Source organism: Herpailurus yagouaroundi, unplaced genomic scaffold, assembly GCF_014898765.1.
Source record: "Herpailurus yagouaroundi ecotype Mexico unplaced genomic scaffold, PumYag 189, whole genome shotgun sequence".
NCBI classification, from domain to species: Eukaryota; Metazoa; Chordata; class Mammalia; order Carnivora; family Felidae; genus Herpailurus; species Herpailurus yagouaroundi.
The window spans coordinates 7718997-7740340 of NW_024412420.1; positions in this window are offsets into that span (position 1 = coordinate 7718997).

The window sequence follows — 21344 nt, forward strand, 5'->3', positions numbered from 1 at the left end:
AAAATGTGGTACTTTTCTTTTGCATAATTTCTCAGAATTCTATTGTGTTGTAGGATTTCCCCTTTTTGCATGCTTATCCTTTTTATAGGCAAAGGATGTTGAAATGTAGAGTTCAGGAAAGGTTTGCAATTTAAACACTCCACAGAGGTACTAAATATCACTGACTATGGCATATTTGTGTGAATTTCTGTACTAGGATTTGAGGATACAGTCAGTACATTTCAGTTATTAGCGTCTCTTTATAAGGGTAAAATAAGGGTGGATAATCCAGCTGAGACTGATCACAATTCTAAGACATTGTCTCCATCCTTAATCCACTAGTCTCTTGCAAACTAGTGTTCTAAAATGACACATCTTCCCTGAAGAATACTGTCTCTTTCTAAATGTGTATTATCTAACAGAGATATAAGTGGAAAAAATAAAACACTATTTCATTGGGCAGATGTAGAGACAGCAACCACACCAAATAATTACAATTACACTGTGATGCATAGTATAATATGGAATGAAGATTATGTGTAACAGAGGAACTTGAGTCAGTATGCCCAAAGATGTCAGAGATTTCATTGAGTTTGTGACATTTTAAAAAAGAAACAACCAGTCCAAAATAGAGTCAGTTGAGCTAAGCCCATCAAGATTTTATACCTAACATAATTGCAGTTTTAACCTTCTGCAGAAATGCAGTCTTAACCAATCAGTCTGGAACTTTCTAGTCAGTCTGGAAATTTCTAATAGACCCTTTTGCCCCCAGAGGAAGGTGCCTCACCTGAAACAATCCTTTTGTCTGTCTGTTTGTTTGTTTATGATTTCCTAATTCTGCCTTTAAAAACCTTTCTCTTTCTGTAACCCGTTAGAGCCACTTTGTACTTGCTAGATGGGATGGTGCCCGATTCATGGATCGTTAAATAAAGCCAATTAGATCTTAAGGATTTACTAGGTGGATTTTTGGGGACCTAACGCTGGAGAATAACACCTATGAAAGGAAATGGGAGATATCAGGATAGGGCAGGGGACCTGTCAGCACTGCAGATCTGCCAAAACTCTACTAGCCCACGGGGAGCTTTGGGGCAACACTGCCTGATAGAAGAGCCCTGCCCTGGGAGACAATGTGGAGGCTCTTGTTCAGTTATTACCTAGGGGATGCCTCCAAAACAACATGCCCTTGACCGCCATCACCTCTCTTGGTCACTGGGGCCATCCCCAAAATGGTGACCTTAGCTTGAAACCTAAGGCCAACTCCCAAAAGCTAATAGCCAGAGGCTATCAATGCAAACTGTTCCCCTCTGATCTGGGAAGTGAGTCCTTATCTGAAGGGGGGTCTGTTTAGCACAATGATCTGCCATACCACTCAAATTAGGGGAGTAGTTAAATTTGTGTAATGCAAAATCCACCAACTCTGGCAGTCAATTTGGTTAATATATTCATAAATTTGTATAGTAAAGGGGAACAAAATATATATGTCTCTTTGTGATAAGGATTTCCTTGAGTTGGTTAACTTTAAGAAAGAGCAGACATGGGGGAAGCTCTGGAAAACAAGTAGAAGTTACCTTTTGGTGAGAGGCATTTATATTTCTAAGAGAAATCTCTACCTGGAAAGATGTGTTCCTCTATGAGGATGAGGAGGATGAATAAATCTCTATAGAAACTCTTAGTGGTGCAGAAGTCAATGGCCTGAACTTGTCTTTTATTACAGGTATGTCTCAGCCAAGGACCTAGAAGGATAGAGGGAAACTATTTTTTTTTTTACTGTTGACTCATTTTTTGATAGAGACAGAGAGTTAGTGGGGGAGGGGCAGAGAGAGAGGGAGACAGAATCTGAAACAAGCTCCAAGCTCTGAATTAACAGCACAGAGCCCGATGCAGGGCTCGAACTCACGGACCATGAGATCATGACCTGAGCTGAAGTCAGAAGCTTAATCGACTGAGCCACCCAGGCGCCCCGAGGGAAACTATTTTTTCTGTCCCACCATAAAACGTCATCTACTTGACTATATTTTAATTGTTTGTTTGTATTTGTTGTTATTGTGATTTTAATGACATGACATGATTTTATCTTAATCTTGCAAAATCTCTCGTGAACTCGGGCCCAGGCAAGGAAGTAAAGTGCAGACATTCAGGTGACTTGGTTTCCACTGAAAAATAAAAACATTATATTGTGACTTTTGCTAACATGAAGTTATAATACCATTATCAATGAACTGTACTTAGTTTTAACTTAGTGAAATCCTACCATATCCTTCCCTTACCCTTGACTAGATAGCATTAGATGGTACAAGTAAGAGCCATATAATGCATGTGGGACATTGGAGATATCCCAGGAACATTAATCTCTGAGCTTTCTGCCAACCAAAAAGCCTGAGGACACATAAGTAGCCATGAGGGAAACAGATTTATGAGACAGTTGAACTAGAATTCCTTAAAGTTAAATCCAGATTAAAGTTACAATTATCTTCTTGACAGAAAGGGGTAGCAATCTTTCCAAATTGCCCCTGCATCTTCTTCCAGTGTTTTCTGTTGGGCCAAGAGCTGTTTTAGTATCAGGCTGGATAAATCCTAGCTGTGATATGGTAGAAAAGTTCAAGGCTTGGAGTCATAAGACCTGCATTCAAACCATTCTTTGTGTGTAAATAGCTATATGACTATGGATAAATCAGCTCAAATGTGTGAGCCTCCGTTTTCTCATAGATGAAATGTTAATAGTATCTCATAGGGCAATTGTGTTAGTCAAAAGACATAAAATATACGAAAGTGTCATGAAAATGTTCATTCTTGCTTTAAAAATATAAGAAGTTAATGGGAATACCTGGCTGAGAGGGATACTAAAATCTTTGCTGCAGTATCGTTAGGGAGAAATAAACAGAGACGTGCCCTCTACTACCCTCTACGACATAGAGTAGAAATATTCTTCTCTCTGAGTGGTCTCTCTGCTTGCTGTTCCCTATAGTGCTTGCTGTTCCCTATAGTGCTTGCTGTTCTTGCCTGAGATATCCATTGTCTGTGATCTGGTACAAGCCTTCTCCTTTATAGAACTTGTCTGATCACCTCAGATCACTCTCCCCTCTTTAATTTCTTAAATCTTTATGTTAATTTATTGTCTTATATGATCGGTATATTTGTATGTACTTTAACTGAATGGCACAAGAGGCAAAAACGATAGTATTTGACTTGGAATCAGGATAGAAGGGTTTTTGTTCCAGTTCATTTTCTACATTTTAGTCTTTATTACAAAACAAGGAATGTAGGGGCCCCTGGGTGGTTCAGTGGGTTAAGCACCAGACTCTTGATTTCAGCTCAGGTCAGGATCTCACGGTTGGTGGTGAGATCGAGCCCCATGTTGGGCTCTACGCTGAGAACATGCTTGTGATTCTCTTTCTCCTTCTCTCTCTGCCCCTTCCCTTCTCACACTCTCTGTTTCAAAATAAATAAACTTAAAAAAAATAAGGAATTTAAATATAAGGAGTTTTAAGATACCTTTCTTTTTTTTTAATGTTTATTATTTTTGAGAGAGACAGACAGACAGTGTGAGTGGGGGAGGAGCAGAGAGAGAGGGAGATACAGAATCCGAAGCAGACTCCAGGCTCTGAGCTGTCAGCACAGAGCCCGAGCAAGGCTCAAACTTGTGAATGAGATCATGACCTGAGCCAGAGTCGGACGCTTAACCGACTGAGCCACCCAGGCGCCCCAAGATCCCTTTCTATTAGGAAGAAAAATGTATATGTATTATTCTACTGCTTTGAGTTTCCTCCAAAGGAAAAATCTTAAATCTGGGTGCATATGTGTGTGCGCACGCGTGCGCACATTTGCATGTATGTGTTTTCCCTTGAAGTGTTTATTTTCAGTCTTATGCCCTGCTATTTTAACCCTTGCAATCATGCTAGAAAGTAAAAATTAATCTTTTTATGTTGAAGAGCTCCTGCCTAAGGATAAAGTTCTGTGACTCCCCCTTTAAGACTCAAACCATTTATTCATGTCTTATATGAGCCAGTAATTCAACCTTAAATATCTAATGTTTCATTAAGATCCATTCTCAAAGTTATTCAAACACTTTGATTGTAAGAAATTTTTAAGGCATTTCATTTTTTGACTCACAGAATGTGAACATAATGATCAAAATTGTGAGTCAAAAATGAATCGATTACATAATTATTTTAATAGGCTCCAAGATATTCTAATTTTAAATTTTTTCTCTACGTCAAAATAATTAAATTTGGATTGCTAATTTCAACCTGCCTTTGGATTCATCAGGCAAATGAAACACATGCACTCCATCTCTGCAATGTTCACTAGAATGTCTTACTGCTTTAATCTTTGGTGGGCTTCACAGAACAGTCTCCAACCACGGGGAAATCGTGCCACAGGGGTTCTCTGTCTCATTCCACACTCAGAAGTCTTTCCTCACAGTTGTTCTCCAATTTCTACATGTGTGGAAATGAGAGTAACAATATCATATGCCGGTGTTTTCCAATCAGTCTGCTCTAACTTCATTCCTACAACTTTGCTAGTGAGGCATTTGAGAGCCTTAATAGCTAACCTGACAAGGTAAATCTACATCCTCCGTACCTCCACAAAATGCTATGTCGGTATTGTCTCCAGCATGTGTGCAGACATTAATAAGACTTGCTTACGCTTATTTTATCTTCATTTTATAATCAATAATCAATAATTATATATATATTTTTTTCCCATACTTATGATCACAAGCCCAAAAGTTAACCAACTACTCACTAGCATTTGACGGATACATACATTATATTTGCTTTAACTAGACCACTGGACTTCATCCTAATTGAACAGTTATTTACCTATCCAGTCATCATTTTTCATTTCTTCTTTCTTTCCTTTCGTCATTTTCTTTCCTTCCCCCCCTTTTTTTAAATTAATGTTTATTTATTTTTTTTTTGAGAGAGAGAGACACAGAGCATGAGCAGGTGAGGGGCAGAGAGAGACAGAGGGAGACACAGAATCTGAAACCGACTCTAGGCTCTGAGCTGTCAGCACAGAGCCACACGCGGGGCTTGAACCCACAAACCACGAGATCGTGACCTGAGCCGAAGTCGGACGCTGAACTGACTGAGCTGCCCAGGCACCCCTCCCTGTTTTTAATTTTGTTTCTCTCTTTCCATCTACAGAAATTTGTTAATACATTGAGAAGTAAAGTGGCATATAGTTTCTTGGCATTCAGTCTATGCTTAGAGCATTTTGACCTTGAATACTGCCAAGACTTTCCCATGTGCCTTGAATCCAGGTGTCGTTGCTAAGATACATTATTAATCTTCCAATAAAAAAAAAAGAGAGGTCAGCATGTGAAGACGGTATGTTTGCTAAGGAGTCTTGTTGATGGATTTTGTTTGAAATTTGGAGCACTTCATGTGATTAGAAAATATTTTAATTTTTTTAATTGTTTTTCTTCTCTTTTTAAAAAAATATAATTAAGCATCTCAATTCGAAGAGGGTAAGTCACACGTTTTTATCAATAGCATGATGCCAGTTTTTGAATTATAGTTTTTATTCCGTAGCCATTTATGTCATGTGGCATATTCCTTTCCCCCAAATTGATATGACTTTTAACAAAAGATTAATTGCCGTAAAGAATACATTTTTAGAACACACAAGAATAGTACAAACAGAAATGTTAGGCTATAGTAAGTAATGAGGCTGATCTTGAATTTGCACCCCTAGCTTTTTGAAACCTGAGACTTAAAGGTAAACTTCTTAAATTACATAATCCCAATGGTCTCATAAAAGGAATCTTACTGTTTATCAAGAAATGCAGACATTTTTGTGAAAATTAATCTCATAATTTTTGTTTGAGGGAGATGTTGAATGTTGTAATGGACAACATACCCAAGAATCATGCTGGAACGAGCAGTGGTATAGGCACACAGGAGGCGCTCCTTAGATGTTGGCTGAGTGGACTTTAACTCCTCATCTCGGTGCCCACTTCCTTGCTCAGCACAACTGACAGACTCACCGTCTCTTCTTGGTGTGTTCCCAGCTGAATATTAAAGTTTCCAGTCTTACTTGTCCCCCATCCTGCTATTGTAACAAAGAGAGTATCCTCGTAAGTACATCAGACCTAGATTTGAGTCCTAGAACTTGGTGCAGTCGTTAAACATCTCATTTGGGTCAGGTCATGATCTCATGGTTCACAAGTTCGAGTCCCACATCAGGTGAGCTTGTGCCCCACTTCGGGTGAGCCCTGCTTCTCTCTCTCTCTCCATCTCTCTCTCTCTCCCTCTGCCTCTCCTGGAATCTCTGTCTCTGCCCCTCACTCACTTGTGCCCTTTCTCTCTCTCAAAAAAAAAAGGACTCATTTATTACATTTATTAGTTCCTTACTTGGCCAGGGTAGTTATCTTCTTTATTCATCTGTAGACAGAGCCTGAAATACTGCCTGTCTCACAAAACATGAACATTACATTTAATGTCATTATGCATATGAAATACACAGCAGTGTCTGACTCACAGTCAGCCCTAGATAAATGTTAAATCTATATTTTTGTTTCTAAAACTCAAATCTGAGCATGCCACTCCATTATTTAAATTCCAACAAACTATCAATGGCCCACAGAATGAACTCTCAACTCGTAAGCATGATGTACAGAGTTGTCTACAAGCAAGTTTCTGCGTACCTCTCAGAGTACCTAGCCCCTGCACTCGCTTCATGTCCATCTTTATAAACAAGTTACATCACGTGCTCACGTAAGTAGATATTTAAAATTCTTCTAATACATGAATATTTTTATTTCTGAACACATTTCCCACTCCATAAATACATTTGTACTACATAAAATATGCACAGAATAGACATGAGAATGGATGAGATAAAAATAAACCCAGAAATGTGAATATTTTGTCCACTTGTCCATGGTCCTCAATGTCAGACCCTGTTCTAGAGACCACTGGTTCATTTGACTGTAAACTTGTGAAGAATGGAGGTTTGTTTTTAGTTCCAGGACTAGGCACGGTGCCCAGCTGGACTGCCAGTATTAAGCAAATATTGTTTGTACAGCGAGTTAATTACTGAATAACCGTTATTTATATCGGTCATGGTAAAGGACAAGGTATTTTAGTGGAGGAAAAGAAAGCAGCTGTCAGTTCATAACTTTATGGATCTCTAAGTTGTTCTAAGGTTAGAGTTGAGAATATCTAAGTAGGTGGACAGCAATAGTAAAATAACAAGGATAAGAGGTGGTACTTATTGAGCAAGTCTTTTAGACAAGGGACTACATACGCAGTATATCTTTTAGTTTATCTTCTTTGAATAACAGTTGTTTTTTCCACTGTGAATTTTTTAGAAGGCAAAGAAAGAAATTTAAGTTGGAGTAGTGAAGTTGAGATCTTTAACAAAACAAAACAAAATGAAACAAACAAAAAAAAAACACCAAAAAACCCCCACAAAACCACCCACCCTAGAATGCAGCTATTCTTTCTTCATTGACAGATGATTCAAATACTTTACGTGCAGATTTACAGACAAGGACGTTACTATTACCACTGTTACCACCACTGTTACTGATGAAACACCATCACCAAAATTTTACTAACTAGTTTCTCTTTACCGAGAATGGCTCTGAATCATTTTACACGTATTAATTATCTTAATCATCACACAACTCTAGGGGTTAATGACTGTTATCTCCCTTTCACAGTTAAAATCAAGCAGCAAAGAATTCAGATAATCAGATAGTTCAAGATTACAGAGTTAGCAAGTGATGTAGGTGGTCTGGCTATGGAGCCCATAATTTTAATGATTATTTCATCCTGCCTTGCACACGTCTTATTCAAATATTTCTAGAATAGAATTAAGTAACGATATGCAAAAGCAAAATAAGAGGATCATATGTCCATTGTAATCTGTGGTCAATAATAGAGATCAGAATTTTAAGTAATTGAGTGTATATGCTGGATTCCATAACATTCTAGCAGAGCCTTTTAAAACTGAACCATACAATTAGTCTTGTGTATCTTAGAAACTTAGGTGAGCCCATAAAGTAAGTAAAAACATGTATGCATGCTCAAAGCACCTTTCTTCTTCTTTTTTTAATCCACATTTAATAGCTGATAGAATAGTTGGCATTGCTGTTAAATTCTCTGTATAATGACTTAATCAAATGAGATATCCCTTTGGTGTGCTAATTATAATTATGACACCTTGGAACCTCATTAATTGGATTTTTTTTTTTTTTTTGCTATTTTATTGGCAGTCAGGTAAAGTTCTCTATTACTGTGAATGGTCACATAGTATGACATTACATTACAACTGAAAAGTAATTATCTTTATTGAGCAATATCAAATATATCAAGTTAAAGGTCGATGGTATGTAAACTTTGTTATTGGATTTAAAATGTCCCTTTTTTATTGCACTAGGTGTATAAACACCTTAGCTGAGCTTTGCACTTTAGCTAGAATATGAATTAATAAATAATAATTTGCTAGTTGAAAGGATGAGAAATATAATCAGAAAGACCTTACATGTCTACGTCTGTTGAATTGTATGTGGAATTTTTCCAGTCAATTGTTATGAAATACTCTATGCCCTTAACAGTGCTGCAAGTTCACTTGTCCATCAACTCTTATAATTTACAAGGCTTGAGCTCAAAAATCATGTTGCCTTGATCTTGCAGAAAACCATGGATCCACTGGCCTGGTAAGATAAAATGTCTCTAATACAAATAAAATAGAAGCTAGGCTTCTTAATTTTAATAACTGGTGTGCTGAACCAAGTGAAAACAGATACAAAAAATGAAGGTACAGTATAATGTCCCCTTTTATACATAACAGAATGCACTTCAGCTGTTATATGCTTTTGTAGCATGCACCTTGGGACTGTTTTCACAAGAAATTACAACATCTTCTAACCTCCAGTGGAAACAAAAACAGAACTCTAGACCTGCGGTGTCCGAGAAATACCCACTAAGCATGTGTGTCACGTGAGCACTTGATATGTGGCTTGTCCATATTGAGATGGGCTCTAAGTATAAAATATACTCTGGATTTCAAAGATTTAATACAAAAAAAGATATTTAATTGATAATTTTTATATTGGTTATATGTTGAAATAATGATAGCATGAATATATTGGATGACATAAAATATACTATTAAATGTAATGTCACTTCATCTTTTTATTTTTTAATGTGGCTATTAGGAAATTTAAAAGGATACACACGGCTCACCTTCTGTTCTATTCTATTGGAAAGCTCTGTTCTAGACCTTAAGAACAGGAGCAGCTGGGGCCTCTGGGTCTGCAGAGTGAATTCTGAGCACTCGCACTAGCCAACTGCCTAGGGGCCATGGCTTGTTTCACAGCTTGTCAATACAAGAGAAAGTCAGAGAAAGTATCATGCGAAACAGTGAGACAAATAACATGCTTCTTTTAGGAAGGAATGCTTAACAGAGCAAGGAAAAAAGTAGCAGGTGAACTGCAGGCCTCCCCTTGCTTCTTGGTGAAATGCCTCTGTCTTTTTACCGTATGAGAGAGAAGAAGTGTATGAGAGCTGGCTCTCACCAGGCCAGGAAGCAAAGAGCAGGACAGGGTATGAAAGCAAGGGAAGGGCAGGGCATGAGACCAAGCTTTCCAATTTTCCAATAACATTCATCCCAGTGGATGGAACAGATACCCTCATTCCACGGTAAAAATGTGGGAAGTATATAAATAAGTCTTCTCTCTTCCTACACTACCCCCACCAATGTTCTTCACTTTGAGTGTTCTTAATCCATCAAGCTTGGAGATCAATGAATGACTAAGCCAACATCAACCAGAGCTCAGCCAACTCCATCAGGGTAGGAGATCATACTGGGGTCATACATTTTCCCCTTGACGGTGGTGTTCTCCCTCAGTAGCAAATGGGACATTTGGCTTATTTCCCTGGGACCAGGGCTCCTTGTCCCACCTATGGCACTGGTATGCATCAAAACAGATCATTTAGTTTTGAAAAACATGGAATCTCTTCTCTTCTAAAGTCCCAGGGAAAAATTAAAATGAAATTCATTGTTTTGCATAAATCTGAATCTGTAAAACTTCAGTTCAAAATTCTTTTATTCCCAGTTCTTGTTCTGCATACCCTTACTCAGAAGCCCTCGCCCAGATGCCTGATTCAATTTTAGACTTCTGGAGCAAATGCCACCTAGCCAGTGTTAACATTGGATTATTTTTCCTTTCCTTGTACCAGAAATAAACCTCTCCGCTCACAGTCATGTGACTTGTGCATGCATCCTACAGGCAGGGTATACATCCCAGCTTCATTCACTTTGAATGAATGAAGGACATGCTCCATGACATGCAGAGGCCAATCAGATATGAGGAAATATGATGCTTTCCACGATCAAACGGAAGCGTCAGGGTGACTGTGTGGTTTGGTTAAATTCTTTTCCATTCTTGACCACTGATATGACAATGGCCTGTCACAGATTGGAGTTACTCAGCCTGGCCTCAGATTAAAGTTACACATATTGCTGAACCAGCCAGTAGAGTCCCAGCTCCTAGAACAGGAGAGAGAAACACTTTTTGCTGTCAACCATCGATTACTTAGGTTGTTGCCACAACAATTTTGCCTGAAGCAACAACTGTAAGCTGGTGTGTTGCTTATGCTTTATAATTATGGATTCGATGATAATTAGGCAAAATTATGACTCTGAAACCCAGAACACAGTACAATGCAAACCCGCATACTCTTACCAGTCTAAGATCATCATTGTAAAGACTCGGTGGCATGTGAAGGGGAGGAGGTTTAAGAAAAACACAAAGATAAATGACAAGGAAACTGAGAAAGCATCTTTGTCTCATCTCAGTTTGTTAATTGCTTTGCTCTGTTGTTCAGAGTTCTTCCCCAGGAGGAGAAGAGTGGAATGTGGAGAAGAATCTGTAATATCCCCCCCCCCACCACACCCCAGAGATTGGAACAGTAGTATCGTTCCCCCTAAGGAAATTTGTGGGGTAGGATAATATGCATCACCCTATCAACTACCAGAAGAGTGAATTTAAGTACATTTTGAAAATCAAAACCAAGATATACATAACTTTTAATTAGATGATTAGCATTTATTGAAATAGAACACATTTTTTCTGTTATATTTGATTGGCAAGCTTTTCATCACATTTTCTTTTAAAAAAATTTTTAGTGTTTATTCATTTTTGAGAGACACAGAGCAAAAGCAGAGGAGGGGCAGAGAGAGAGGGAGACACAGAATCCAAGGCAGGCTCCAGGCTCTGAACTGTCAGCACAGAGCCCAATGTGGGTCTCGAACCTGTGAATTGCGAGATGACCTGAGCCAAAGTGGGACACTTAACAGACTGAGCCACCCAGGCACCCCTATCACATTTTCTATATTTTGTTTTATGAACATATTTTGTATCATAACATTAAAAGAAGACATGAAGTTATAAGTAACATTAGTAGTATATGATATTTACATAGCCTCTATAATTACCAGATTACTTCCACACGCATGATTACATGATTGTGTTTCTCCCAATATCCTTTTTTAAAAAAATTTTTATGTTTATTTTTTATTTTTGAGAGAGAGAGGGAAAGCACAAGTGGGGGAGGGACAGAAAGAGAGGAAAACACAGAATCTGAAGCAGGCTCCAGGCTCTGAGCTGTAAACACAGAGCCCAAAGTGGGGCTCAAACTCACGAACCATGAGATCATGGCCTGAGCCAAAGTCAGACGCTCAACCAAGTGAGCCACCCAGGTATCCCTCACAATATTCTTGAAAAGTTACACATGCCAATTATTACCAGACCAGTTCTAAAGTGATGAAAGGGGACTCAGGAAGCCTTGAGAGTTTAGGCAGGATTATGTAATCAGAAAGTTTCTGAGTTATACCTGGAGTCCATGGTTTCTCTTTTGTGTCTGGGGTTCTCTGTACTATGCTCTTCATGTGAAGACTGTGTTGATGCCCCCACATACCTTGCCCACCACTTACACAAAAGCATGAAATGTGATTCAAGTTTATGCTGTACTGCACATCTGTGCATCACAGAATTATCACAATACTTTATGGTTTTCCCCCTAGTTTCATAAGTGAGTCCTAAAGTTCATAGAACATTAGGCTAGGAACTATACCTTCTTCTTCTTCCTCTCCTTCTTCCCCTTCTTCTTCTTCCTCCAGCCCCACTCAATTCATTAGGTCCCATAAATGCTGCCTTTTAAGTGAACCACTAGAAAATTAACATTTGTTAATAGTCAGAAAGCATCTTTCTCCTTGGAAGGTAAGGATAACTTTAAGATTAATAACAATACATTATATCTATGGAACAAAGTAAATGATCATTAACTTATCCCAGGCCAATAGATCTCTCTTAAGAGTGTAACTGGCCTCCACACCCCAACGTGCCAATTTCTGTAGTCCCAACTTCCCACACGCATAACTCTGGGTAGAGCAACTTGTTTATTCCCCTTGTCATCATGGCACTCTTACTACCCCTTTCTACAGATAACCCACATTGTACAGCTTGGTCGTAGGGCTTATCGAAGGAAAAGAAAGGATACAAATACAGGCTCTATGACAAGTGATTCTTAACCTTGACCAGGCATCAGAATTGCCTGGGGGAAATTTTTCAAATAACAATCCCATAGACATTCAATTTTAATTAGTCTGGGGTGGGGCCTAGACTTCAGTATTAAAAGAGCAAAAGCAAACAAAAACTCTGAAATCTGAAACGTAGCCCAGATTTAGAATCTGGGCTTCTTAAAATTATGGTGTACCCGTCCCTAATAAGCCCCAAATTTATGGATTTTAGGAAATTCACTGGACAGCAGCACACAAGAAACCTGGCTGCATAACTCACTATCATTCAGGAATTGCCTGGGCCAACAGAACAAAGAGGAAGGCATTGCCTTGAGGGACAGTCATCTGCCAGCCAGCAGGGGAATCAGGCTCTTGTTAAATTGGCCACACAAAACTTTGTGATACAGTCATTCTACCTATCACTGACTCTTCCTCCATCAGTTCCTTCTTCTATACACGTAATCAGAATTCCACTCAGTTACACAACTTGCCTTGTTCCCCTCCAGCTCAGGGTACCAAGCACTTTCAACCGTAACATGGACTGTTGGTTGGGAGATCGTGAGGCAATTGCTGGAACTAAGTCTGATCCAACACAGGACTTCAGGAGATGTATCAGATGCCATGGTCTTGCCTAGCTTAACGCTGGCTCAGAGAATATTTGAACTAAAGGAGAGCTCCAGAAGGCACCACATGAAAGGAGTTACGGCAATTAGGAAAGGCGGGAACAGAACAAAAATTTAAAAAAGGGAAGATGGCACCTGGGTGGCTCAGTTGGTTAAGTGTCCTACTTCAGCTCAGGTCATGGTCTCGCAGTTTGTGGGTTTGAGCCCTGGATGGCTCTGTGCTGACAGCTCAAAGCCTGGAGCCTGCTTCATATTCTGTGTCTCCCTCTCTCTGCCCCTGCCCCACTCATGCTCTCTCTCTCTCTCTCTCTCAAAAATAAACATTAAAAATTTTTCAAAAAAATTTCCCTTTCCCTTGACAGTGAAACTTCTCAGCTTGTAACCTCATCAGGTTGTGTAGCTCACTTTATACTTCTTTCAAGCAAATGAACCCTCGACGCTGGCAAAATTAAGAACATGTCTATTTTATTTTGCACAGAATGTAATAATTCGAACAGGTAATTATAAAAGTATTTGACCCATCCGGATTGCCAATATACCCACCTTTTGAAAATAAACCATCAGGTTAGGAACAGTAGAAATTTGTTAACTTTAGCAATTAAAGACAAGAAAAACAATATTTCGAGCAAATGGTCCCATTTGAAAGGCACATCTAGCAAGAATGGGGAAAATTAAAAATATAAAAAGAAAGCAAGTCACACATGCAGTAAGATTCAGGAAACCCCAATCTATGAACAATCTTAAGCAAGAAAGATTATTGCTGAACAAAAAACACAGTGATGGGAATAGATAACACATTGATTACTACAAAAAACGAACAGTGAATTATAAGAGCAGATCAAGAAATTTTCCTCACGTATAAACGAAAGGGACGATAAGGAAGAGATAAGAGACAAGAGGACAAAGCCAGGTGATGCAATACATATATAACATAAATTCCAGAATTAGAGGAGAGAGCCGACCAAAAGAGAGGCTATAAAAGAAATCAATGAACACACACTTTGCTTTATGCACAGTTGATAAAAGAAAGATACGCTAAGACATCCTAATGATTTACATTTTTTGTCATTCTTACAGGAGATGGTTATGTCTGTGCAGTACTGATATAAGTTCTGTCAAGGATTGTCCTGTTCCTCTGTTCTGTTCTAATATATTTTTCTTAGACATATACAATTTAATTCTACCTGAGAAGAGTAGGTAGAAAATAATCGTCAATGAATAAGGGGCACTATGAATTTAAAGACTAAGTATACTTAGTCATATGCTGGTGAGATTTTCTGCTTTAGAATATAGAATAAAATTCTATATAGAATATAGAATAAAAATTCTATATTTTGCAGGCACAAGCCAACAAATAAAAAGACTAGCAAGCTTCAAGTAACGAGAGAAAATAAACTGGCATCAAGTTTCCCATCTATAATTGAAAACTAGACTACACAGGCATAATCTCTAAAGAATGGAAAGACCATGAATAAAAAAAGACAAACCCTATATACAGGATATATTTTGTGAAAGTGGTGGTAATGGTAGTATCTTTTTGGAACATTTGCAGAATATCCAGATGTACAGATCACATCCAAAAAAAAAAAAAAAAAAGTGACATTCCCCCCCTGAAACCCAAAGTGTAAACGAGGAAGGACAAAACACTGACAGACACACGTCTCATATGGTTCCACAGAATTGATGGGGCCCTGGGAAGATGAGAACCCTCACAGAGCCAACAGGACTTCATGGAAGCACAGTGAGCCAGTATGAGAAAAGCATCTAACATCAGTTAGTATTTTTCCACAGTTTAACATATGGGTTAATGCAAGTAAGTGATTCAGAGTAAAACCTAGAGAAACAAAGTCCTCTGGGCCCTATAAGCTCTCAGAACTAACCAGAAAAATCTCTCTTCCATTGGAGAGACATTGATGGGAGTAATATAAATTGGGAAGGATACAGAAAATAGTAGAAAGGAAAAAGAAGATGCAGAACATACAGAATACACAGAAAAGAGAGGAGGACAGAACCAAGACTTCATAAAACGAAAGGTAGTGTTTCTGAATTGATCACAGACACACAGAAGAAGGATTACTACGGGAGAGATAGAGAATCTGTTCTTCTCTCTCAAAATCTTAAACAAAACTAATATAATGTATAAATGAGCCACTTAAAAGGATCATGACTGAATCTCACACAAAGTTATTGTAACAAAAGAAAGAGCAGCGAGCAGAATATTGTCCCTCTAGAGAATGAGACCACACAACAAATTTATACATATAAATCAGATAAATCTCTAACCTAATATTTCAAAGCAGGCTAAAAGTGATCCAAAATATAAAATAATAACATACATCAGGACGAGGAAAATTCAAAGATAAGGTCATAGGAGCTCAAGAAAGAAATAAAAGAAAGTGAATTTCATAAGTAAACAATAACGGAAAGAAACAGAGGAACAGATGCCTTACTACAAATGTAGTGTAAGAAGGATGGCAACTTTTCAGTCTTTTTTAAAAAAGTTTGTTTATTTTGAGAGAGAGAGAGTGGGGGAAGGGCAGGGAGAGAGAGAGAGAAAGTATCTCAAGTAGGTTCAGCACTGTCAGTGCTGAACCCGACATGGGGCTTGATTTCACAAACTGTGAGATCATGACCTGAGCTGAAACCAAGAGTCAGATGCTTAACCAACTGAGCCACCCAAGTGACCCAGGAAGGAAAGCAATTTTAAACACGAAGAAAAAATAGAGATAAAAATAGTGAAATAAAATGATAAGAAAGCAAAAGCAACAAAACAGAACTAATGCTATGATATACCTTCAGGAAAATATTCCTGAAGTTTAAAAGTGAAAAAAACAAATGCTTGAATTACAGGCTGAAAGGATACCACGTATAAGGGGAGAATGATGCCAGAAGGCTTCATTTGAAATGAAGCCCTGAAGGGGTGCCTGGGTGGCTCAGTCAGTTGAGCATCTGACTTTGGCTCAGGTCATTATCTCCCAGTTCGTGGGTTCAAGACCCGTGTTGGGCTCTGCACTGATAGCTCGGGGCTTGGAGCCTGCTTCGGATGTGTCTACCTTTCTTTCTCTCTCTGCCCTTCACCCTCTTGTGTTCTCTCTCTCTCTCTCTCAAAAATAAATAAATAAATAACATTAAAAAAATATGTGTTTGAAATGAAGTCTTGAAAGAAAAACAAATTCAGACAAAATAGCAAAATGATTAAGTCACTTAGAGGGCAAAAAAAAAAAAAAAAAAAGATGGTGATCTGATTTTTATTGACAATAACGTAATGCCAGAAGATAGTGGATATTTTTTCATATTCAAGGAGATAAAATCTGAGTCAAATATCACATATCTATCTAAATTCACAGATCAATTCCACATACAAACTATCATAAACATGCAAAAGCTGTAGAAAGTACTTCTGAGACCATAGAGTAAGGACCTCCAAAATCCATAAAAGCAATAAGACCACAGGCAAAAGTAGTCAAAATCCACTTTTTTGGAAATCTGGAAATGAACCAAAGACTTGCAACAATCTGAGGGGTGTTTATTCAAGAACACTGGCTGAATCTCAGGAAAAACAATGATTTCTGGAGTTTAAATGCTTCTCTCTCCATTATCCTCTCCAAGCTCGGCAGTCGCTATGAAAAATGACAATGTCACAATGGTATTATCTGTGAAAACCGGAAGGCGTGCAGCCACTGCAGAGGACAACACAGGACAGAACAAAAGCCTCATCCCCAGATAATTGTCACTTCAGATTACTGACCAGGCAGGAAGCTCCCTGAAAAGCTCCATCTCAGGGCTTGTTTTTCTTTAACCTGACACAGTCTCTTCTATACAAACAACTCTATCCTTAGGGCATTTGTCCAAAACATAGGAATTGTTTGTCATCACAGCTGTCTGATGCAGCTGACCCAAACTAGGAAAAACTAAGGAATAAGATTCCATAAGGGATATGGAAAGTTCCAGAATATTCATGGTCACCTAGAAGATCAGAATCCTATGTGCACGCCCAAGAGAAGCATTAGAAGTGCCTAATATCTCACTTCTGGTTGATTTACAATTCCTGTGCAAGAAGGAACTGAAAATGAAGTCAGTATTGTCATAGATGAAAGGTATATCCCAACACCCCCCATCCCTGCCACACACACACACACACACACACACAGTCCTCTCAGCAAGGGTTGGGAGACTTATTGGTTCAAGGAATTTAAGGAAATGTTTGGTCATTAGCTGACTAGTCATTGGCTGACCACTAAGTGAAAGGAACACAGACTTCTGTAGCCACACACAACAAAGAACACAGACTTTACCAAATTAGCCTAGGAAAGACACTAAACAACTAGCAATAATAACAAAACAGACACAAACAACAACAACAACAAACAGAAACAAACAAACCTAAGAATGGGGGAAAATCTGATTTCCAGACTTGCCACATAATAATATTTAAAATGTCCAATTTTCAACAAAATATTATGAGGCAAATAAAGAAATAAGAGTATGACCCACAACCAGGGGAATAAAAAAAAAAAAACAGAGACATTAATAGAATCTCTCCCTAGAGAAATCCTGATAGTGGGCTTAATAGACAAGTACTTTAAATCAACTATTTTAAATATGGTCAAAGCACTAAAGGAAACCACATGCAAAGAAACCATGAGAATAATGTCTTGCCAACTATGTCAATAAAGAGATAGGAATTATAAAGAAGAAACAAATAGAAACTCTGTTGTTGAAATTTTTACTAAAGGGACTCAACTTCAGATTTGAAGTAGAAGAAGGAAGAATCATGGACAATGATTCAATTGACAATGGTTCAGTTGACATTATTCAGCCTGAGGAAAAGAAAAAAAAATAATGAAGACAAATGAATCTAGCCTTTGAGACCCAAAAGACTCCATCTAGCAAACCAACATACACAGTGGAAGTTCTAGGAAAAAAAGAGAGTATTTGAACACAGTGTGACCAACAATCATTAGAACATTCATTTCACATCCAAGATGCTCAGTAAACTCTAAGTAGGATGAATTCAAAGAAATCCACATATAGACACATCATAGTCAAACTGCCCAAAGCCAAAGCCAAAGAATCTTGAAAACAGCAAGAGAAAAATGACTCATTATGAACAAGGGAGCCTCAACAGCTGATGAATAGCCGCATTATTGTCATTACCATGGAGGTCAGAACACAGTGAGATGACATATGTAAAGTGTTCTAAGGAAAAAGACTGTCAACCAAGCATTCTATATCAAGCAAAATGATTCTTCAACAGTGAAGGAGAAGTTAAGATATTCTCAGATAAACAAAAACTGAGACTATTTCTTGCAGAATTGCCTTGTAAGAAATACTAATGAAAGTCCTTCAGGCTGAAATGAAAAACAAAACAAAACAAAAAAAGAACACCAGTAAAGGTAATTACATGGGAAGATATAAAATACGGTACACAAGCATTTTTTTGTTTGTAATACTTTTTTCCCCCATCTAATTTAAAAGGTAACAGCATAAAGCAATAATTATAAACCTGTGGAGATACAAAGATGTAATTTATGTGATGATTACAGCACACGGAAACAAGGAGAGAATGGGGTTATATAGGAGCAAAGATTCTGTATGTTATTGAAATTAAGTTGATATTTATCTAAACCAAATTATAAATTAATATCGTAATTGCAACTCCCAGGGCAACAAGTGAGAACAATTTACAAAATATAGTAAAAGAAACAACAAAGTAAAACAGCATACTAGAAAAAAAATATACATATAACATAAAAGGTGGTAGTAATAGAAGATTAGAGGAACAAAACAAGACATAAGGCATATTGAAAACAAATCGCAAAATGGGGGATATTGGGCACTGACCCAAGCAACTGAGTTGTAAATGTTTCTTAAACACAACCTGATTTTTATTAAAGTTCAGAGAAATGTAGTAACTTGCAGTGGTCTTTAAAAAAAAAAAAAAAAAAAAAGGTTTCTTAGGGCGCCTGGGTGGCTCAGTCAGTTAAGCCTCTGACTTAAGTCATGATCTCTGGCCCAGGAGTTCGAGCCCCACCTTGGGCTCTGTGCTGTCAGTTCAGAGCCTGGAACCTGCTTTGGATTCTAGGTCTCCCTCTCTCTCTCTGCCCCTCCCCCATTCATGCTCTGTCTCTCAAAAAATGAATAAACATTAAAAAAAATATATAAAAAATTTCTTTCCATAAAATTAACTAAAACTAATTAATAAGTTGGTGAAAAATTAACAGACTTCTCCTAATTTATTTTATCTTCCAAAAAAAAGCTTCCCTCACGGTTGCTATTAAAGTTGGCATGATTTGTCAGTATCAGTGAAACCTGATCTATGCTTTCAGCATTAAAAGAAAAAAAAAGACTATTAAGTCTTTTTGTATACAAACTGCATGATATCCATCTCACCTGTCATATATCTTGATGGAGTATGATGAAATATCACTATTTTAAGACACTGTGTTTGGATTTCATGTGTAGTTTGGTCGAACACCTACAAATCCAATATTTTATCAAAATGATAGCACTTTACAACTTTTTAAAATTGCACCGTTCCATTTTGCACACTTTCTACAACATGCAACTTTAAATAGAATTCCAAACACAAATGCCATTAAATGAGTATCTTTATTTTATAACAAGATTGAAAATTCTGACAATGCCTTGATGATTGGTCAATTTTCTCTAGGAATCTTTTATATAATATCATATTCCCCTTTGGATAATACCCAGTTACTTTAGCTGTATCAGTGAGGAAAAACTGCAGGTTGGAAAGATAGGTAAAAGTATTTTCAGAAAATAAAACTTAATGTTTTCCTTAAAGTTTGAGTTACAATTACCTAACAATAAAGTTTCTAGGAATATTCTCAAGAAATATTTTAGCTTTTTACTGAAACAAACAAACAAAATAAATAAATTAGTCAAAAAACAAAATTATGGAAAAATATTTTATTTATCTACAAATAATTAACATAAAAATTAGCAAAACGTAGCTTTTTGTTTGTTTTATGCTCCCCAGATTTATGTCTAGTTGCCCTAAGCATGAGCAATTACATAGAAAAAGGGAATAAAGTTATAGGAAAACAGCTTGAACAATAATTAGTCCCATAACAAGTAAATTCAGCCCCAAAGATAGTTTTTCCACTTGAATTTGGGCTCTTCTGTTAAAAAAAAAAAAAACAAAAACCCTTGTTATAGAAAACATTCCCAGTAGAAGAAAGCAAATTGAGAATCCAGTCTGATACTTATAGATTCATAATATATTTCAGTATGTTAAGCATGCTAAAGGTTCTGAGAAATCTTGTAGTAAAGAAATCTTTTGTTTCCTGGGCATTTCCAAACTTCTTGAGTAAACACTATTTATATTTTGTAGATGCTTTATGCTATTGAACAGTTTTTAAAATATTGGTATAAAGTTATCAGAACAAAAATCAAACTAATAGTGCTTATTATTATTATTTTATGGTCATACCAAGCATCAGTGGTGGTGTAACAAAAGATACACTCTCATAAATTGCTATTGGGTAGTGCAATTGAACACGATCCTATGGACAACCATCTGGCAATATGGGTAAGAGGTTTCAAAACTTTTAAACTATTGGACCCAGGTACTAGCTCTTATGAATTTATCTTAAGGAAATTAGATGAACTTTATAAGTTTACAAAGATATTCATCACAGGATTTCTGATATGCCTAAAATGGGAGAATGAGCAGATAAATTATAGGTTACCATCTAGAGAAATGTTAATTTGATGAAAAGGAACACTTAATGGAATGAGAAATGTTTACACTATATGATTAAGTGAAAACATATTGGTTGCAATACTTATACAGTATTTATGTCATTGTATAAAAATGTATGCACAGGACGTCTGGGTGGCTCAGTAGGTTGAGTGTCTGACTTCGGCTCAGGTCATGATCTCATGGTTTTGTGAGTTCAAGCCCCATGTTGGGCTCTGTGCTGACAGCTCAGAGCCTGGAGTCTGCTTCAGATTCTGTGTCTTCCTCTCTCTCTCTGCCCCTCTTCTGCTAGAGACCTCTCTCTCTCTCTCTCATTCTCTCTCTTGGTCTCTTTCTCAAAAATAAATAAATATTAAAATTTTTATTTTAAAAATCTATGCACAAGTATACCTAGAGAAATGATAAAAGGCATAAGCTAAAATGATAATTATGGTTATTTCTAGGAAGGGCAATTATGTGTGTTTTTGTTTCCTTGATTT